Genomic DNA, 20,174 nt, shown 5'->3' on the forward strand with positions numbered 1-20,174 from the left:
GATAGATTCTTATCATTGATTAATCTGATTTATAAAAGTCCTACAGCTCAAATCCTAACTAATAAAACATTGTCCTCCCCATTTAAGTTGCATAGGGGGACGAGACAGGGTTGTCCCCTCTCCCCCCTAATCTTTGCCCTTGCTATTGAACCACTAGCGCTAAGCATTAGGCTTGATGCTCGGATACATGGATACACAGTTAAAGAAACAACTAGTAAAATATCACTATATGCGGATGATATCCTTCTTTACTTAACTCATCCTCAAGAATCTATTCCACTACTCCTAGATAAAATTAATCTGTTTGGTACTTTTGCAGGATATCGGATCAACTGGACAAAAAGTGTTTTAATGCCGGCTCGTATAGATGTTCTGACATCCTTGTCTAATCTTCCATTCAAAATCTCCCTAGATAAATTCACCTACTTAGGGATAGAAGTGACAAGAGAATACACCTCTCTCTTCCAAGAGAACTTTCCGCCCTTAATTGAAAGTCTGCGCTCTAGATTGCTGTTCTGGGACGCACTTCCAATCTCAATGATCGGAAGAATAAACGCACTCAAGATGGTCTTTCTCCCACAAATACTATACCTGTTCCAAAATATTCCAATATTCCTTAAAAAATCCTTTTTTCAACAATTAGACTCCATAATTACACCCTTTTTGTGGGGACATAAACCCCCTAGAATTGGTAGGAAATATCTCCACAGACTAAAGTCTGAAGGAGGATTAGCTCTCCCAAATTTTCTGTTTTATTACTGGGCCTCAGCACTCAAGAATTTTATTGTTTGTCTAAATACCACAGAGTCCCCACCCAATTGGCTAATAATGGAACAGGAAGACTGCCATCCACATTCACTAGCCGCAATTCTGTTAGCACCAATTCCGATCAGCAGATCATTATACAACAATAACCCTCTTATCCACAGCATGATTCGCATTTGGAAACAAATTAAAGCCAGTTATAACCTAAATTCTATATCCCCTGCTCTACCCATAGATAGAAATCCTACTTTTGCCCCGTCTGGTCTGGAGCTTTGCCAAATGGAGTCAGAAAGGTATAAAATGTGTTGGACATCTATATATACAGGGTATCTTTGCCTCATTCTCTCAACTACAGCATAAATTTGGATTGGAAAATAATTCTTTCTTTCAATATCTGCAAATTAGGGATTATATACGTAAACATATGGAGGACTTTCGGAATGAGTCAAAAACATTAATAAATGAGTGCCTGAAATTGACAATAGACGAACCAAAACTGATAACACGCATCTACAAAGCCCTCCTGTCAATGACCCCCTCTCCAGCTCATATACATAAGCATAAATGGGAGAAAGAACTTGGCGAAACGATTACGGAGGATCTCTGGGATAGTGCACTTGAAAAGATTAATACATGTTCGCACAGTGCCAGACATTGCCTTATTCAATTTAAAATTATATACATGCTCCATTTCTCAAAGGAAAAACTACATAATATATACCCAGATGTCTCACCTATCTGTGACAAGTGCAGATCTTCGAAGGCAACTCATCTTCATAGTTATGCACTTTGCCCCAAAATATACTCTTTTTGGTCTGGTGTTTTTGATATAATGTCCAAGGTTTTGGGGATTGTGCTAAAGCCAGAGCCTTTGCTCATTATCCTTGGGGTTTCTGAATCCTTTCAAATGTTAAATAAGGCACAACAATGTTTCATTTCATATGGTCTCATTATAGCGAAAAAACTGATTCTAATGCTATGGAAAAGTGTAAGTGTACCATCAACTAAGATGTGGCTAGAGGAGTTGACGAACACACTCCATCTGGAAAGAATAAGATATATCTTGAAAGACAGACTTCAACATTTTGAAACATCGTGGCAACCTTTTGTTCAATATCTTGTACATACAAATCAAGCTTAATGATGGATGTAACATGTACTACAAGATTCAAGTGAGGTTTTAAATGGGTCCTCAACGGGGAGGGGGGGAGGGGTGGGCTGGCAACCTGCTTTGTTGTAATGATGTTATGTTTGTATATTATGCTTTGTGTTCTGAGTTTGTATTTTGTATATTTGTGTTATAAAAAAAAAAACCCCAATAAACATACATGGGAAAAAAAAAAAGAAGTGGGATTTGAACCCACGCCTCATTAGAGACTGCAACCTGAATGCAGCGCCTTCGACCGCTCGGCCATCCTGACCCTCCAGGTCTCGCTCCTTCTGTTCCCTGAGAAACTAGGTCAGCTGTGGAATTGATCAAACATCAGGATGGCCACATCAATAAAAACAGAACAAAAAATGATATCCAGAGCAGCAAAAGGCCTGATTAGCTCAGTCGGTAGAGCATGAGACTCTTAATCTCATGGTCGTGGGTTCGAGCCCCATATTGGACGATTCAGCACTTTTATTGATACATCTGAAAGATATCTTTCCTGTTGAAAACTGTTCAACATGCAGAAAACATTTCATTCCAAATACACAAAAACAAGTCTTTTGACCAAAGGCCTGGGGGCTCACTTCGTAGGGCATCAGACTTTAAATCTGAGTGTCAAGAGTTCAAGTCCCTTCACATGGAAGATTACGCGGTTCGATTCCCAGACGTGGAGTTCCTGTTTTGTGTGTCACGTTGAACCTTGAGCAGGGTTGCGGTTGCAACAACCAGTCCGGGAGAACAAGACCTCTATTCATCTTCTTCTCCAAGTGCTCAGCTGTGTTGTACAATCTGACAGTCCTTTGCTACCAAATCATTCCAGTCGTGGACAATGGAGCTGACAAGGAAAATGACAGCTGTGGGATTTCAACCAGTGGCTCCTGAGCGAAAGGAGCCTTAATCTGGTGCTTCAGACCACTCATCCACCCAACCCAAAACGGTGCCCTGATCAGGAAAAAACTGTGACCTTGTGAGGTTCGCTGACAACGGAGGACACTGAAATGGAGCCGCACAAAGGAGGGTACCTGCACTGTTTACGTGTCCGTCGACCAGGTAGACCGGGATTCGATTGGCGGACTTGGAATTGTTTTCATGTGCAGTGACAGCAGTTCACAGACAGCGCTGAAAGATGACCCGAACCGTTCGGCCGAGGACCAAGACAAATCCTATCTCCAGTCAAAACCTAACCAAATGTCAGTTCCCTGACCGGGAATCGAACAACGGCCGCGGTGGTGAGAGCACCAAGTCCCAGCCACTAGACAACCAGGGACTGCATCGTGTCTGCACTCTGAAAGGCAGAGACTGTGTCGCTTTGACGTACTCCAGCAAAGGAACCAAAATAGTTCTGAGACTGGACCTTCTCTGCCAACACTGCATCAGCAGGGGAATTAGCTCAAATGGTAGAGCGCTCGCTTAGCATGTGAGAGGTAGCGGGATCAACGCCCGCATTCTCCATAAACTCCTTTGTTTTTTGATGAAATGTTCCCAAGTAGCGAATACTAATCCGGGCCCCAATCCCGATATCTAGGCCAAATACAGCCATAGGTATCACCCTAAACTGGATTCAGAGTCCAGAGTGCTAACCATTACACCATGGAACCCTTTGTTTTGGATGTGACTGGCACCTTCTGGCGTAACAATGGAGGCTTTGCAAACCAGGACAACAACCTTACTCTCTGATGAGCGCAAAGTATTTTCGGGTACAATCCAGGGGTCTTGTGCTCTCATGGAAATGGCTGTTCTTTTCCAACAGGAGTTGAGATGAAACGTATTCAAATAGACACTCAAATGATCACTCAATCAGAATTACTCCGTTTGCCAATTTCAGACTGCGTGACAAAGACTCAAGTCCAACTCCATTGACAGGGAAGCGGAGGTCCTTCAGACAAGACGGTATTGCCATTCTTTGCCGGCAGACATAACACAAGAAACAGCTTGTCCTTCGAGCCGGACTTGAACCAGCGACCTAAGGATGCCAGCTTGAACCACTACAGTCCTCCGCTCTTCCAACTGAGCTATCGAAGGTCTTGTTGCTTTGGTGCGAATGAGTACAGCCAAGCGTTTGACAGCGTCTTCACTGTGTACTGCTTTCCTTTCCTGAGACGCCGGATCCAGAATCTCTTCGAAGCCGTCCGGAAGTCCTTCTCCATGGCTTCTCCAAACTCCTCCCATGTCAGAGTTTTTGGCTCAGCGAATGCCAAAGCCGCCGACCGCTTGGCCTGTCGGTTCCTGTCAGCTGAAGTCCCATGAGCCAAAAAGGCCCAATAGAACTCCTTCAGCTTGACGGCATCCCTCACCAATGGTATCCACCAACGGGTTCTAGGATTACCGCCACGACAGGCCCTGACCACCTTAGGGCCACTGCCGCCTCGACAATGGAGGCACAGAACATCCCTGCCTCCCTCTGGATCTTGCAGGTCACTGGGAAGATATTCGGCTCGAAGGACCATTTGGTCCCGAACATGAAACTTTTGATCTGTGTGTGTCCCGGATTCAAGTCCCTGTTCAGGTGACCAGGTCTGAGGTCCTCTTGCAAACGCCTCCTTTGCCCTCAGAATACAAGGACAACAGGACAATACCTTGGTACTTTATGGAAACTACACGAGGAGCCGGGCTTTTAACTGGAACTGGAAAGACTTGCGGCCCCGCACTGTCAGAAGTGGGATTTGAGGGGGGCGCTGTGGAGCAATGGCGGAATAAGACGTGTTTGCGAGAGCTCTGTTAACTTTGTTCTTAATAATACACTAAAATGTAGCAAATCCGCTCTTAAAATCCTCGGAGCGACGCAGTGAAACATATACGAGTGCAGCACTACGACCAAGAGAGGAAAATATGTCTAAAAAGGGGAAAAATAAGAAGAACGACCACCAAGAACCAGGCCCCGACCAACCCTGGGACCCGAGTGATACGCCTCCGCCTGAGAATAGGGGTGACGAGGCGGACCCATCCAACCGTGCAATATTAGCCGCTATCGCTAGCCTGCGGAATGAAGTCACACAGATTAAAAGCGATATATGTGCCTCTATAGAGGCACGTATACAAGTTGTCTACGCCGAAGTCAGGGAGGAACTGGCTACGATTAAAAAGGAAATCCATGCGTCCATCACAACACTGGAAAGAGCTGCGGCCTCCCGCGAGAGGACTGTTAAGGAGCTGGAGAAGACGGCTACGCTCCACTCCGACGATATCACTACTCTCCAGCGCCAGGTAACACGACTCAATTCTGAAGTGGGGAAACTGGCTGGAAAATGTGAGGACTTAGAAAGCAGGTCTCGAAGGCACAACATTAGAATTGTCGGAGTTCCCGAAGGGGGCGAAGGAACCAGGCCTCGAGACTTCGTAGCCGGGATGCTAAAAGACATGCTAGGTCTGGATGAGAAACCACTCATAGATCGAGCACACCGGGTCCTCCGGAGAAACTCCGACCCACGAGAGCCGCCTAGACCCTTCATCCTGAGGCTACACTATTTTCATGAGCTTGAGGACATCCTACGTAGAGCTAGAACGGCGAAACAACTTCATTTCCAAGGCAAGAAGATCCAAATATACCCCGACTATCCGCCCACCGTGGCTAAGCGGAGGGCGCTGTTCAACCGAGCCAGGGAGCTACTACGCGACAAGCCCGGCGTCAGGTATGGCCTGCTGTATCCTGCACGACTCCTGGTCACATACAACGGCACACAGACTTCCTACATTGACCCTAAAAAAGCTGAAGAATACGCGGAGAGTCTGTCCGGACCAGGGCCATCGGCTGCTGCGGAGGACAGATAAATCGTGGGCCTCAGGAATACTTTAGTTAGCTTTGATAGCTGACATTAGCACAGTACCTGATCCTGGGAGAAAATGACTCAAGATAAACATGCACACAAGCGCTGCTGATGTTTCACTACATGATGGTAAGAAGAAGCATTGTGTGCAAAGATGAAAGACTTGGTCCACTACACTGCACTAGACATCCTCAGGCATGAATAGCAAGAATGTATCCTGGTGTTACTGCTTGCTCCCCTTCATATGTTTAACTGCATTTATTATTACTTCTACTAAGTTTCAGAGCTGGCAGAGCATTTTAAGTTATTAACAGGCCACCAATAGATGTGGAAGTAACCTTAGTTATTAGTTTTTTCTGTTTTAACTTCCCTAAGAAGGCTCGCGCCATTCATTTTGAATTGGCTAGAGTAGTTTCTTTTGTTTTTGTTGTTAATATGATGTTCAGGTTGACCTGGGGAGGGATAGTAGCTTGGGAGGGGCAAGAGGACCTACTTTCTGAAAAAGGTTTACTGATAGGAGTGCCATGAATGACAATACTAAAGGTAAAAAGACCCTTACCTTTTGCAGCTGGAATGTACGTGGAGTTAATAACCCAGTCAAAAGAGGGAAGGTTCTGTCTCATCTGAAAACACTGACCTCGGATATTGTGTTTTTACAGGAGACCCATTTGAATAATAAATCACACGGCAGACTCAGAGCAAAGTGGATAGGCGAGATTTACCATTCGACTTTTTCTTCCAAAGCAAGAGGCACAGCAATTATAATTAGGAAAGGCACACCCTTTGTGCAGAAAAAAACAATAGCTGATAGAGAGGGTCGCTATGTTATAGTGATTGGAGAGATTCGGAATACCCCATTCACTCTGGTAAATATATATGCACCTAACATAGATAACCCGATATTCTTTCAGAAAGTCTTTGCATTAATACCAGATATTTCACAGACGAACCTTATAATTGGAGGAGATTTTAACACTGTTTTAGATACATATCTAGACAGATCCTCAACAAAAAAGTCTCCCAAAAATGCTTCAAGTGAATTCCTAAACACATACATAAACAATACAAATATTCTAGACATTTGGAGGATGATGTACCCCTCAGGCCGGGATTTTTCTTTCCACTCATCGGTGCATAATTCTTATAGTAGGATAGACTACTTTCTGGTCGATGCCAAACTGGCACCTTATACAGTAGATGCTCGGTATCACAGCATTGTGATCTCAGATCACAGGCCACTCTCCTTCTCAGTCTGCTTAGACCATATAGATAAGCCACACACTTCTTGGAGGCTGAATCCTTATTTGCTTACAGATAAAAAATTCCGAGATTACTTAAAGGACCAAATTTCATTGTACTTTGAGATGAATGATCTCCCAGAGACGTCTCCCTCTATTCTGTGGGAGGCGTTTAAAGCCTATATTAGAGGTAGCATAATTTCATTTGAAGCTTCAAGGAGAAAAGCAAACATATCCAAATTAAAAGTTCTAGAAGAACAGATCAAAACGTTGGACCAGGAAAATGCGCGTTCTCCATCTGCATCACTACACAGAAAAATAACAACATTAAAGTACGAATATAATCAAATTATGTCTGTGAAAATAAGCAAAGCATTCCTGTACACTAGACAAAAGTTTTTTGAATTTGGTGATAAACCACATAAATTATTAGCTCGGCAACTCCGGAAAATGGAAAGTGATAGGACAATTCATAAAGTAAAGGCCCATGACAACACTATCCTTACAAAACCCAAAGATATTAATAACAGGTTTCTTGAATGTTATACTGATTTGTACACTTCTAAATCCACGTCAGAATTTGAAATTATGAATAAATTTTTAGACGAATGTGAGCTGCCGAGGTTGACAGCTGCAGATTGTGAATCTTTGAACGCAGAACTCACAATCGAAGAGGTCCAAACTGCTATTGCCTCATTAAAAAGTAATAAAACACCAGGTCCTGATGGCCTCCCTGGAGAATTATATAAAACATATAGGGAAAAGTTGTCCCCCTACTTATTAAAAGTATTCCAACATGCTCAGGAAAGCGGAGACTTGCCTCCAACACAAACTGAAGCTGTGATCACCGTAATTCATAAAAAGGGAAAGGACCCTCATGAGGTTGGTGCTTATCGCCCTATTTCACTCTTAAATGTGGACGGGAAGTTATTTGCCAAAATACTAGCAAACAGACTGGGCCCCTTGTTGGGGAGGTTAATCCACCCAGACCAGACGGGTTTCATACCAGACAGACACTCCACTTTCAATTTGAGACGCCTGTTTAATATTCTCTATACAGAGAGACTATCACACGCTGACCTAGTCGTCATTTCGCTAGATGCCGAAAAGGCTTTTGACCAGATTGAATGGCAATATTTATTTGAAGTTCTCAAGAGATTTAACCTCGGAGATAGATTCTTATCATTGATTAATCTGATTTATAAAAGTCCTACAGCTCAAATCCTAACTAATAAAACATTGTCCTCCCCATTTAAGTTGCATAGGGGGACGAGACAGGGTTGTCCCCTCTCCCCCCTAATCTTTGCCCTTGCTATTGAACCACTAGCGCTAAGCATTAGGCTTGATGCTCGGATACATGGATACACAGTTAAAGAAACAACTAGTAAAATATCACTATATGCGGATGATATCCTTCTTTACTTAACTCATCCTCAAGAATCTATTCCACTACTCCTAGATAAAATTAATCTGTTTGGTACTTTTGCAGGATATCGGATCAACTGGACAAAAAGTGTTTTAATGCCGGCTCGTATAGATGTTCTGACATCCTTGTCTAATCTTCCATTCAAAATCTCCCTAGATAAATTCACCTACTTAGGGATAGAAGTGACAAGAGAATACACCTCTCTCTTCCAAGAGAACTTTCCGCCCTTAATTGAAAGTCTGCGCTCTAGATTGCTGTTCTGGGACGCACTTCCAATCTCAATGATCGGAAGAATAAACGCACTCAAGATGGTCTTTCTCCCACAAATACTATACCTGTTCCAAAATATTCCAATATTCCTTAAAAAATCCTTTTTTCAACAATTAGACTCCATAATTACACCCTTTTTGTGGGGACATAAACCCCCTAGAATTGGTAGGAAATATCTCCACAGACTAAAGTCTGAAGGAGGATTAGCTCTCCCAAATTTTCTGTTTTATTACTGGGCCTCAGCACTCAAGAATTTTATTGTTTGTCTAAATACCACAGAGTCCCCACCCAATTGGCTAATAATGGAACAGGAAGACTGCCATCCACATTCACTAGCCGCAATTCTGTTAGCACCAATTCCGATCAGCAGATCATTATACAACAATAACCCTCTTATCCACAGCATGATTCGCATTTGGAAACAAATTAAAGCCAGTTATAACCTAAATTCTATATCCCCTGCTCTACCCATAGATAGAAATCCTACTTTTGCCCCGTCTGGTCTGGAGCTTTGCCAAATGGAGTCAGAAAGGTATAAAATGTGTTGGACATCTATATATACAGGGTATCTTTGCCTCATTCTCTCAACTACAGCATAAATTTGGATTGGAAAATAATTCTTTCTTTCAATATCTGCAAATTAGGGATTATATACGTAAACATATGGAGGACTTTCGGAATGAGTCAAAAACATTAATAAATGAGTGCCTGAAATTGACAATAGACGAACCAAAACTGATAACACGCATCTACAAAGCCCTCCTGTCAATGACCCCCTCTCCAGCTCATATACATAAGCATAAATGGGAGAAAGAACTTGGCGAAACGATTACGGAGGATCTCTGGGATAGTGCACTTGAAAAGATTAATACATGTTCGCACAGTGCCAGACATTGCCTTATTCAATTTAAAATTATATACATGCTCCATTTCTCAAAGGAAAAACTACATAATATATACCCAGATGTCTCACCTATCTGTGACAAGTGCAGATCTTCGAAGGCAACTCATCTTCATAGTTATGCACTTTGCCCCAAAATATACTCTTTTTGGTCTGGTGTTTTTGATATAATGTCCAAGGTTTTGGGGATTGTGCTAAAGCCAGAGCCTTTGCTCATTATCCTTGGGGTTTCTGAATCCTTTCAAATGTTAAATAAGGCACAACAATGTTTCATTTCATATGGTCTCATTATAGCGAAAAAACTGATTCTAATGCTATGGAAAAGTGTAAGTGTACCATCAACTAAGATGTGGCTAGAGGAGTTGACGAACACACTCCATCTGGAAAGAATAAGATATATCTTGAAAGACAGACTTCAACATTTTGAAACATCGTGGCAACCTTTTGTTCAATATCTTGTACATACAAATCAAGCTTAATGATGGATGTAACATGTACTACAAGATTCAAGTGAGGTTTTAAATGGGTCCTCAACGGGGAGGGGGGGAGGGGTGGGCTGGCAACCTGCTTTGTTGTAATGATGTTATGTTTGTATATTATGCTTTGTGTTCTGAGTTTGTATTTTGTATATTTGTGTTATAAAAAAAAAACCCCAATAAACATACATGGGAAAAAAAAAAAGAAGTGGGATTTGAACCCACGCCTCATTAGAGACTGCAACCTGAATGCAGCGCCTTCGACCGCTCGGCCATCCTGACCCTCCAGGTCTCGCTCCTTCTGTTCCCTGAGAAACTAGGTCAGCTGTGGAATTGATCAAACATCAGGATGGCCACATCAATAAAAACAGAACAAAAAATGATATCTAGAGCAGCAAAAGGCCTGATTAGCTCAGTCGGTAGAGCATGAGACTCTTAATCTCATGGTCGTGGGTTCGAGCCCCATATTGGACGATTCAGCACTTTTATTGATACATCTGAAAGATATCTTTCCTGTTGAAAACTGTTCAACATGCAGAAAACATTTCATTCCAAATACACAAAAACAAGTCTTTTGACCAAAGGCCTGGGGGCTCACTTCGTAGGGCATCAGACTTTAAATCTGAGTGTCAAGAGTTCAAGTCCCTTCAGAGATCAGAGAAGGACGGGGCTTTTAAGGGGACTGAGCTCAATTTTATTCCACACATTAAAAATGTTACAAAAACAGGATTTTATTTTTCATTTAAAGAATACAGCCAGAGTCCGCCCGTTCCTCTCTCGGGCAAATAGAGAGATGCTGATGCATGCTTTTATTTCCAGTCGTATTGACTATTGCAATGCCCTGCTTTCTGGTCTTCCTAAAAGAAACATCACAAGTCTACAACTTTTACAGAACAACTTTTGCTGCACGTGTGCTGACGAGGACCAGAAGGCAGGCGCATATTACACCGCTTCTAAAATCACTGCATTGGCTCCCTGTATGTTTCAGGATCCATTTGAAGGTTCTCTTAATGGTTTTTAAATGCCTTGGGGGTTGTGGGCCTTCTTATTTTTTCTGAATTTCTTTTACGTTATGAACCCTCGCGGTCCATCAGGTCCTCCAACACCGACCTGTTATGTATTCCCAGCCCATCAGTCATCCGGGAAATATGGATTGTGTGTCCAAACTGGGGATGGATGCTCGTGTACACACCTTCAGACATCAAGCACATATCCTTGTTCCCATTTGTCATCTTGATTTTTTTGTAAAAGGAGGTCTTGGAAGGCCATGTTTCCACCCAGTTCCGAACTGGGGACCTTTTGCGTGTGAGGCAAACGTGATAACCACTACACTATGGAAACCTGAAGGACGGGGCTTTTAAGGGGACTGGTGAAGTCACAGAGCAGTTGCCAAACAATGAAACACGACGATGTGTCCAAAGTGGGGGCAGATTGACAATTGTCCAAATGGACAAAGATTTCTCCTTTGTAGGGAAAATTGTTCCAGAAATAATGGGCTTTTCTTCAACAAAACAAGACATCACAATCGCGGCTTGAAAGAAACACCTTAGCCACCCTCGGGGTCACTTTGATATCTTGGTGGACTCAACTTGTGCCCTTGGAGTCAATGGTTTGTAACCTCCTCTAACATTGTCTGGATGGCTGGATGTCTGGCCTTTTGAAGAATGAAGCTAAGGTCCTTTCAGCCAGCCAATAAGCCTTTTCAAACTATTTGCCAAGTCACAACATAAACAGGGATTTTTCTGAAAACCGGTCTTGAACCAGGGACCTTTAGAACTTCAGTCTAACGTTCTCCTAAGTGAGTATTTCAGCTTCTAAGGTGGTGTTCTGCTTTTTCAGTCGTGGGTAAAAGTGGGGGCAGGGTGAAACTGTGTCTGTGCCACGTGTGTTGCTGTGTACCTGGTCCAGTGTGTTCTCAACTTGGGTTGGAATGTCCCCATGCCGGTAACGGGTGGGGAATACAGTCAGTTGATGAGGATAAGAGCTACAGAAAATCGGAAGGATTTCACTGGTTGAAGTCTCCAGCTACCATAAAAACGGTCATGGGCCACAAGCCTGTTCTGAATTCCGCTTTGGCCAATCGACACTACATCAACTCAGCAGCAGTCCTTGTTAGTATAGTGGCCAGTATCTCCGCCTGTCACATGGAAGATTACGCGGTTCGATTCCCAGACGTGGAGTTCCTGTTTTGTGTGTCACGTTGAACCTTGAGCAGGGTTGCGGTTGCAACAACCAGTCCGGGAGAACAAGACCTCTATTCATCTTCTTCTCCAAGTGCTCAGCTGTGTTGTACAATCTGACAGTCCTTTGCTACCAAATCATTCCAGTCGTGGATAATGGAGCTGACAAGGAAAATGACAGCTGTGGGATTTCAACCAGTGGCTCCTGAGCGAAAGGAGCCTTAATCTGGTGCTTCAGACCACTCATCCACCCAACCCAAAACGGTGCCCTGATCAGGAAAAAACTGTGATCTTGTGAGGTTCGCTGACAACGGAGGACACTGAAATGGAGCCGCACAAAGGAGGGTACCTGCACTGTTTACGTGTCCGTCGACCAGGTAGACCGGGATTCGATTGGCGGACTTGGAATTGTTTTCATGTGCAGTGACAGCAGTTCACAGACAGCGCTGAAAGATGACGCGAACCGTTCGGCCGAGGACCAAGACAAATCCTATCTCCAGTCAAAACCTAACCAAATGTCAGTTCCCTGACCGGGAATCGAACAACGGCCACGGTGGTGAGAGCACCAAGTCCCAGCCACTAGACAACCAGGGACTGCATCGTGTCTGCACTCTGAAAGGCAGAGACTGTGTCGCTTTGACGTACTCCAGCAAAGGAACCAAAATAGTTCTGAGACTGGACCTTCTCTGCCAACACTGCATCAGCAGGGGAATTAGCTCAAATGGTAGAGCGCTCGCTTAGCATGTGAGAGGTAGCGGGATCAACGCCCGCATTCTCCATAAACTCCTTTGTTTTTGATGAAATGTTCCCAAGTAGCGAATACTAATCCGGGCCCCAATCCCGATATCTAGGCCAAATACAGCCATAGGTATCACCCTAAACTGGATTCAGAGTCCAGAGTGCTAACCATTACACCATGGAACCCTTTGTTTTGGATGTGACTGGCACCTTCTGGCGTAACAATGGAGGCTTTGCAAACCAGGACAACAACCTTACTCTCTGATGAGCGCAAAGTATTTTCGGGTACAATCCAGGGGTCTTGTGCTCTCATGGAAATGGCTGTTCTTTTCCAACAGGAGTTGAGATGAAACGTATTCAAATAGACACTCAAATGGTCACTCAATCAGAATTACTCCGTTTGCCAATTTCAGACTGCGTGACAAAGACTCAAGTCCAACTCCATTGACAGGGAAGCGGAGGTCCTTCAGACAAGACGGTATTGCCATTCTTTGCCGGCAGACATAACACAAGAAACAGCTTGTCCTTCGAGCCGGACTTGAACCAGCGACCTAAGGATGCCAGCTTGAACCACTACAGTCCTCCGCTCTTCCAACTGAGCTATCGCAGGTCTTGTTGCTTTGGTGCGAATGAGTACAGCCAAGCGTTTGACAGCGTCTTCACTGTGTACTGCTTTCCTTTCCTTTCCTGAGACGCCGGATCCAGAATCTCTTCGAAGCCGTCCGGAAGTCCTTCTCCATGGCTTCTCCAAACTCCTCCCATGTCAGAGTTTTTGGCTCAGCGAATGCCAAAGCCGCCGACCGCTTGGCCTGTCGGTTCCTGTCAGCTGAAGTCCCATGAGCCAAAAAGGCCCAATAGAACTCCTTCAGCTTGACGGCATCCCTCACCAATGGTATCCACCAACGGGTTCTAGGATTACCGCCACGACAGGCCCTGACCACCTTAGGGCCACTGCCGTCTCGACAATGGAGGCACAGAACATCCCTGCCTCCCTCTGGATCTTGCAGGTCACTGGGAAGATATTCGGCTCGAAGGACCATTTGGTCCCGAACATGAAACTTTTGATCTGAGTGTCCCGGATTCAAGTCCCTGTTCAGGTGACCAGGTCTGAGGTCCTCTTGCAAACGCCTCCTTTGCCCTCAGAATACAAGGACAACAGGACAATACCTTGGTACTTTATGGAAACTACACGAGGAGCCGGGCTTTTAACTGGAACTGGAAAGACTTGCGGCCCCGCACTGTCAGAAGTGGGATTTGAACCCACGCCTCATTAGAGACTGCAACCTGAATGCAGCGCCTTCGACCGCTCGGCCATCCTGACCCTCCAGGTCTCGCTCCTTCTGTTCCCTGAGAAACTAGGTCAGCTGTGGAATTGATCAAACATCAGGATGGCCACATCAATAAAAACAGAACAAAAAATGATATCTAGAGCAGCAAAAGGCCTGATTAGCTCAGTCGGTAGAGCATGAGACTCTTAATCTCATGGTCGTGGGTTCGAGCCCCATATTGGGCGATTCAGCACTTTTATTGATACATCTGAAAGATATCTTTCCTGTTGAAAACTGTTCAACATGCAGAAAACATTTCATTCCAAATACACAAAAACAAGTCTTTTGACCAAAGGCCTGGGGGCTCACTTCGTAGGGCATCAGACTTTAAATCTGAGTGTCAAGAGTTCAAGTCCCTTCAGAGATCAAGCACAAGTCCTTGTTCCTATTTGTCACCTTAACTTTTTTTGTAAAAGAAGGACTTGAATGGCCATGTTTCCACCCAGTTTCGAACTGGGGACCTTTTGCGTGTTAGGCAAACGTGATAACCGCTACACTATGGAAACCTGAAGGACGGGGGTTTTAAGGGGACTGAGCTCAATTTTATTCCACACATTAAAAATGTTACAAAAACAGGATTTTATTTTTCATTTAAAGAATACAGCCAGAGTCCGCCCGTTCCTCTCTCGGGCAAATAGAGAGATGCTGATGCATGCTTTTATTTCCAGTCGTATTGACTATTGCAATGCCCTGCTTTCTGGTCTTCCTAAAAGAAACATCACAAGTCTACAACTTTTACAGAACAACTTTTGCTGCACGTGTGCTGACGAGGACCAGAAGGCAGGCGCATATTACACCGCTTCTAAAATCACTGCATTGGCTCCCTGTATGTTTCAGGATCCATTTGAAGGTTCTCTTAATGGTTTTTAAATGCCTTGGGGGTTGTGGGCCTTCTTATTTTTTCTGAATTTCTTTTACGTTATGAACCCTCGCGGTCCATCAGGTCCTCCAACACCGACCTGTTATGTATTCCCAGCCCATCAGTCATCCGGGAAATATGGATTGTGTGTCCAAACTGGGGATGGATGCTCGTGTACACACCTTCAGACATCAAGCACATATCCTTGTTCCCATTTGTCATCTTGATTTTTTTGTAAAAGGAGGTCTTGGAAGGCCATGTTTCCACCCAGTTCCGAACTGGTGACCTTTTGCGTGTGAGGCAAACGTGATAACCACTACACTATGGAAACCTGAAGGACGGGGCTTTTAAGGGGACTGGTGAAGTCACAGAGCAGTTGCCAAACAATGAAACACGACGATGTGTCCAAAGTGGGGGCAGATTGACAATTGTCCAAATGGACAAAGATTTCTCCTTTGTAGGGAAAATTGTTCCAGAAATAATGGGCTTTTCTTCAACAAAACAAGACATCACAATCGCGGCTTGAAAGAAACACCTTAGCCACCCTCGGGGTCACTTTGATATCTTGGTGGACTCAACTTGTGCCCTTGGAGTCAATGGTTTGTAACCTCCTCTAACATTGTCTGGATGGCTGGATGTCTGGCCTTTTGAAGAATGAAGCTAAGGTCCTTTCAGCCAGCCAATAAGCCTTTTCAAACTATTTGCCAAGTCACAACATAAACAGGGATTTTTCTGAAAACCGGTCTTGAACCAGGGACCTTTAGAACTTCAGTCTAACGTTCTCCTAAGTGAGTATTTCAGCTTCTAAGGTGGTGTTCTGCTTTTTCAGTCGTGGGTAAAAGTGGGGGCAGGGTGAAACTGTGTCTGTGCCACGTGTGTTGCTGTGTACCTGGTCCAGTGTGTTCTCAACTTGGGTTGGAATGTCCCCATGCCGGTAACGGGTGGGGAATACAGTCAGTTGATGAGGATAAGAGCTACAGAAAATCGGAAGGATTTCACTGGTTGAAGTCTCCAGCTACCATAAAAACGGTCATGGGCCACAAGCCTGTTCTGAATTCCGCTTTGGCCAATCGACACTACATCAACTCAGCAGCAGTCCTTGTTAGTATAGTGGCCAGTATCTCCGCCTGTCACATGGAAGATTACGCGGTTCGATTCCCAGACGTGGAGTTCCTGTTTTGTGTGTCACGTTGAACCTTGAGCAGGGTTGCGGTTGCAACAACCAGTCCGGGAGAACAAGACCTCTATTCATCTTCTTCTCCAAGTGCTCAGCTGTGTTGTACAATCTGACAGTCCTTTGCTACCAAATCATTCCAGTCGTGGACAATGGAGCTGACAAGGAAAATGACAGCTGTGGGATTTCAACCAGTGGCTCCTGAGCGAAAGGAGCCTTAATCTGGTGCTTCAGACCACTCATCCACCCAACCCAAAACGGTGCCCTGATCAGGAAAAAACTGTGATCTTGTGAGGTTCGCTGACAACGGAGGACACTGAAATGGAGCCGCACAAAGGAGGGTACCTGCACTGTTTACGTGTCCGTCGACCAGGTAGACCGGGATTCGATTGGCGGACTTGGAATTGTTTTCATGTGCAGTGACAGCAGTTCACAGACAGCGCTGAAAGATGACCCGAACCGTTCGGCCGAGGACCAAGACAAATCCTATCTCCAGTCAAAACCTAACCAAATGTCAGTTCCCTGACCGGGAATCGAACAACGGCCACGGTGGTGAGAGCACCAAGTCCCAGCCACTAGACAACCAGGGACTGCATCGTGTCTGCACTCTGAAAGGCAGAGACTGTGTCGCTTTGACGTACTCCAGCAAAGGAACCAAAATAGTTCTGAGACTGGACCTTCTCTGCCAACACTGCATCAGCAGGGGAATTAGCTCAAATGGTAGAGCGCTCGCTTAGCATGTGAGAGGTAGCGGGATCAACGCCCGCATTCTCCATAAACTCCTTTGTTTTTGATGAAATGTTCCCAAGTAGCGAATACTAATCCGGGCCCCAATCCCGATATCTAGGCCAAATACAGCCATAGGTATCACCCTAAACTGGATTCAGAGTCCAGAGTGCTAACCATTACACCATGGAACCCTTTGTTTTGGATGTGACTGGCACCTTCTGGCGTAACAATGGAGGCTTTGCAAACCAGGACAACAACCTTACTCTCTGATGAGCGCAAAGTATTTTCGGGTACAATCCAGGGGTCTTGTGCTCTCATGGAAATGGCTGTTCTTTTCCAACAGGAGTTGAGATGAAACGTATTCAAATAGACACTCAAATGGTCATTCAATCAGAATTACTCCGTTTGCCAATTTCAGACTGCGTGACAAAGACTCAAGTCCAACTCCATTGACAGGGAAGCGGAGGTCCTTCAGACAAGACGGTATTGCCATTCTTTGCCGGCAGACATAACACAAGAAACAGCTTGTCCTTCGAGCCGGACTTGAACCAGCGACCTAAGGATGCCAGCTTGAACCACTACAGTCCTCCGCTCTTCCAACTGAGCTATCGAAGGTCTTGTTGCTTTGGTGCGAATGAGTACAGCCAAGCGTTTGACAGCGTCTTCACTGTGTACTGCTTTCCTTTCCTTTCCTGAGACGCCGGATCCAGAATCTCTTCGAAGCCGTCCGGAAGTCCTTCTCCATGGCTTCTCCAAACTCCTCCCATGTCAGAGTTTTTGGCTCAGCGAATGCCAAAGCCGCCGACCGCTTGGCCTGTCGGTTCCTGTCAGCTGAAGTCCCATGAGCCAAAAAGGCCCAATAGAACTCCTTCAGCTTGACGGCATCCCTCACCAATGGTATCCACCAACGGGTTCTAGGATTACCGCCACGACAGGCCCTGACCACCTTAGGGCCACTGCCGTCTCGACAATGGAGGCACAGAACATCCCTGCCTCCCTCTGGATCTTGCAGGTCACTGGGAAGATATTCGGCTCGAAGGACCATTTGGTCCCGAACATGAAACTTTTGATCTGAGTGTCCCGGATTCAAGTCCCTGTTCAGGTGACCAGGTCTGAGGTCCTCTTGCAAACGCCTCCTTTGCCCTCAGAATACAAGGACAACAGGACAATACCTTGGTACTTTATGGAAACTACACGAGGAGCCGGGCTTTTAACTGGAACTGGAAAGACTTGCGGCCCCGCACTGTCAGAAGTGGGATTTGAACCCACGCCTCATTAGAGACTGCAACCTGAATGCAGCGCCTTCGACCGCTCGGCCATCCTGACCCTCCAGGTCTCGCTCCTTCTGTTCCCTGAGAAACTAGGTCAGCTGTGGAATTGATCAAACATCAGGATGGCCACATCAATAAAAACAGAACAAAAAATGATATCTAGAGCAGCAAAAGGCCTGATTAGCTCAGTCGGTAGAGCATGAGACTCTTAATCTCATGGTCGTGGGTTCGAGCCCCATATTGGGCGATTCAGCACTTTTATTGATACATCTGAAAGATATCTTTCCTGTTGAAAACTGTTCAACATGCAGAAAACATTTCATTCCAAATACACAAAAACAAGTCTTTTGACCAAAGGCCTGGGGGCTCACTTCGTAGGGCATCAGACTTTAAATCTGAGTGTCAAGAGTTCAAGTCCCTTCAGAGATCAAGCACAAGTCCTTGTTCCTATTTGTCACCTTAACTTTTTTTGTAAAAGAAGGACTTGAATGGCCATGTTTCCACCCAGTTTCGAACTGGGGACCTTTTGCGTGTTAGGCAAACGTGATAACCGCTACACTATGGAAACCTGAAGGACGGGGGTTTTAAGGGGACTGAGCTCAATTTTATTCCACACATTAAAAATGTTACAAAAACAGGATTTTATTTTTCATTTAAAGAATACAGCCAGAGTCCGCCCGTTCCTCTCTCGGGCAAATAGAGAGATGCTGATGCATGCTTTTATTTCCAGTCGTATTGACTATTGCAATGCCCTGCTTTCTGGTCTTCCTAAAAGAAACATCACAAGTCTACAACTTTTACAGAACAACTTTTGCTGCACGTGTGCTGACGAGGACCAGAAGGCAGGCGCATATTACACCGCTTCTAAAATCACTGCATTGGCTCCCTGTATGTTTCAGGATCCATTTGAAGGTTCTCTTAATGGTTTTTAAATGCCTTGGGGGTTGTGGGCCTTCTTATTTTTTCTGAATTTCTTTTACGTTATGAACCCTCGCGGTCCATCAGGTCCTCCAACACCGACCTGTTATGTATTCCCAGCCCATCAGTCATCCGGGAAATATGGATTGTGTGTCCAAACTGGGGATGGATGCTCGTGTACACACCTTCAGACATCAAGCACATATCCTTGTTCCCATTTGTCATCTTGATTTTTTTGTAAAAGGAGGTCTTGGAAGGCCATGTTTCCACCCAGTTCCGAACTGGTGACCTTTTGCGTGTGAGGCAAACGTGATAACCACTACACTATGGAAACCTGAAGGACGGGGCTTTTAAGGGGACTGGTGAAGTCACAGAGCAGTTGCCAAACAATGAAACACGACGATGTGTCCAAAGTGGGGGCAGATTGACAATTGTCCAAATGGACAAAGATTTCTCCTTTGTAGGGAAAATTGTTCCAGAAATAATGGGCTTTTCTTCAACAAAACAAGACATCACAATCGCGGCTTGAAAGAAACACCTTAGCCACCCTCGGGGTCACTTTGATATCTTGGTGGACTCAACTTGTGCCCTTGGAGTCAATGGTTTGTAACCTCCTCTAACATTGTCTGGATGGCTGGATGTCTGGCCTTTTGAAGAATGAAGCTAAGGTCCTTTCAGCCAGCCAATAAGCCTTTTCAAACTATTTGCCAAGTCACAACATAAACAGGGATTTTTCTGAAAACCGGTCTTGAACCAGGGACCTTTAGAACTTCAGTCTAACGTTCTCCTAAGTGAGTATTTCAGCTTCTAAGGTGGTGTTCTGCTTTTTCAGTCGTGGGTAAAAGTGGGGGCAGGGTGAAACTGTGTCTGTGCCACGTGTGTTGCTGTGTACCTGGTCCAGTGTGTTCTCAACTTGGGTTGGAATGTCCCCATGCCGGTAACGGGTGGGGAATACAGTCAGTTGATGAGGATAAGAGCTACAGA

The 20,174-nt window shown here is 44.9% G+C and overlaps 14 non-coding genes across 14 annotated transcripts; 4 read left to right on the top strand and 10 right to left on the bottom strand.

The window, feature by feature from the left end:
* The first annotated feature begins 2,305 nt into the window (after positions 1-2,305).
* Positions 2,306-2,378, top strand: trnak-cuu (transfer RNA lysine (anticodon CUU)). Its single transcript has one exon. It is a non-coding gene; the product is annotated as a tRNA-Lys (tRNA).
* Positions 2,379-3,853: 1,475 nt separating this feature from the next.
* Positions 3,854-3,940, bottom strand: trnay-gua (transfer RNA tyrosine (anticodon GUA)). Its single transcript is given in 2 exon segments — positions 3,854-3,889; positions 3,904-3,940. It is a non-coding gene; the product is annotated as a tRNA-Tyr (tRNA).
* A 6,454-nt stretch (positions 3,941-10,394) lies between these two features.
* On the top strand, positions 10,395-10,467 carry trnak-cuu (transfer RNA lysine (anticodon CUU)). Its single transcript has one exon. It is a non-coding gene; the product is annotated as a tRNA-Lys (tRNA).
* Positions 10,468-11,261: 794 nt separating this feature from the next.
* On the bottom strand, positions 11,262-11,334 carry trnav-cac (transfer RNA valine (anticodon CAC)). Its single transcript has one exon. It is a non-coding gene; the product is annotated as a tRNA-Val (tRNA).
* A 2,100-nt stretch (positions 11,335-13,434) lies between these two features.
* trnay-gua (transfer RNA tyrosine (anticodon GUA)) lies at positions 13,435-13,521 on the bottom strand. Its single transcript is given in 2 exon segments — positions 13,435-13,470; positions 13,485-13,521. It is a non-coding gene; the product is annotated as a tRNA-Tyr (tRNA).
* Positions 13,522-14,150: 629 nt separating this feature from the next.
* On the bottom strand, positions 14,151-14,232 carry trnal-cag (transfer RNA leucine (anticodon CAG)). The gene has a single exon. It is a non-coding gene; the product is annotated as a tRNA-Leu (tRNA).
* A 119-nt stretch (positions 14,233-14,351) lies between these two features.
* On the top strand, positions 14,352-14,424 carry trnak-cuu (transfer RNA lysine (anticodon CUU)). Its single transcript has one exon. It is a non-coding gene; the product is annotated as a tRNA-Lys (tRNA).
* A 248-nt stretch (positions 14,425-14,672) lies between these two features.
* trnav-aac (transfer RNA valine (anticodon AAC)) lies at positions 14,673-14,745 on the bottom strand. The gene has a single exon. It is a non-coding gene; the product is annotated as a tRNA-Val (tRNA).
* Positions 14,746-15,356: 611 nt separating this feature from the next.
* On the bottom strand, positions 15,357-15,429 carry trnav-cac (transfer RNA valine (anticodon CAC)). Its single transcript has one exon. It is a non-coding gene; the product is annotated as a tRNA-Val (tRNA).
* A 2,100-nt stretch (positions 15,430-17,529) lies between these two features.
* trnay-gua (transfer RNA tyrosine (anticodon GUA)) lies at positions 17,530-17,616 on the bottom strand. Its single transcript is given in 2 exon segments — positions 17,530-17,565; positions 17,580-17,616. It is a non-coding gene; the product is annotated as a tRNA-Tyr (tRNA).
* Positions 17,617-18,245: 629 nt separating this feature from the next.
* Positions 18,246-18,327, bottom strand: trnal-cag (transfer RNA leucine (anticodon CAG)). Its single transcript has one exon. It is a non-coding gene; the product is annotated as a tRNA-Leu (tRNA).
* Positions 18,328-18,446: 119 nt separating this feature from the next.
* Positions 18,447-18,519, top strand: trnak-cuu (transfer RNA lysine (anticodon CUU)). Its single transcript has one exon. It is a non-coding gene; the product is annotated as a tRNA-Lys (tRNA).
* A 248-nt stretch (positions 18,520-18,767) lies between these two features.
* trnav-aac (transfer RNA valine (anticodon AAC)) lies at positions 18,768-18,840 on the bottom strand. Its single transcript has one exon. It is a non-coding gene; the product is annotated as a tRNA-Val (tRNA).
* Positions 18,841-19,451: 611 nt separating this feature from the next.
* trnav-cac (transfer RNA valine (anticodon CAC)) lies at positions 19,452-19,524 on the bottom strand. The gene has a single exon. It is a non-coding gene; the product is annotated as a tRNA-Val (tRNA).
* Between the last annotated feature and the right edge of the window lie 650 nt (positions 19,525-20,174).

Source organism: Doryrhamphus excisus, chromosome 2, assembly GCF_030265055.1.
Source record: "Doryrhamphus excisus isolate RoL2022-K1 chromosome 2, RoL_Dexc_1.0, whole genome shotgun sequence".
Classification (NCBI taxonomy): Eukaryota; Metazoa; Chordata; class Actinopteri; order Syngnathiformes; family Syngnathidae; genus Doryrhamphus; species Doryrhamphus excisus.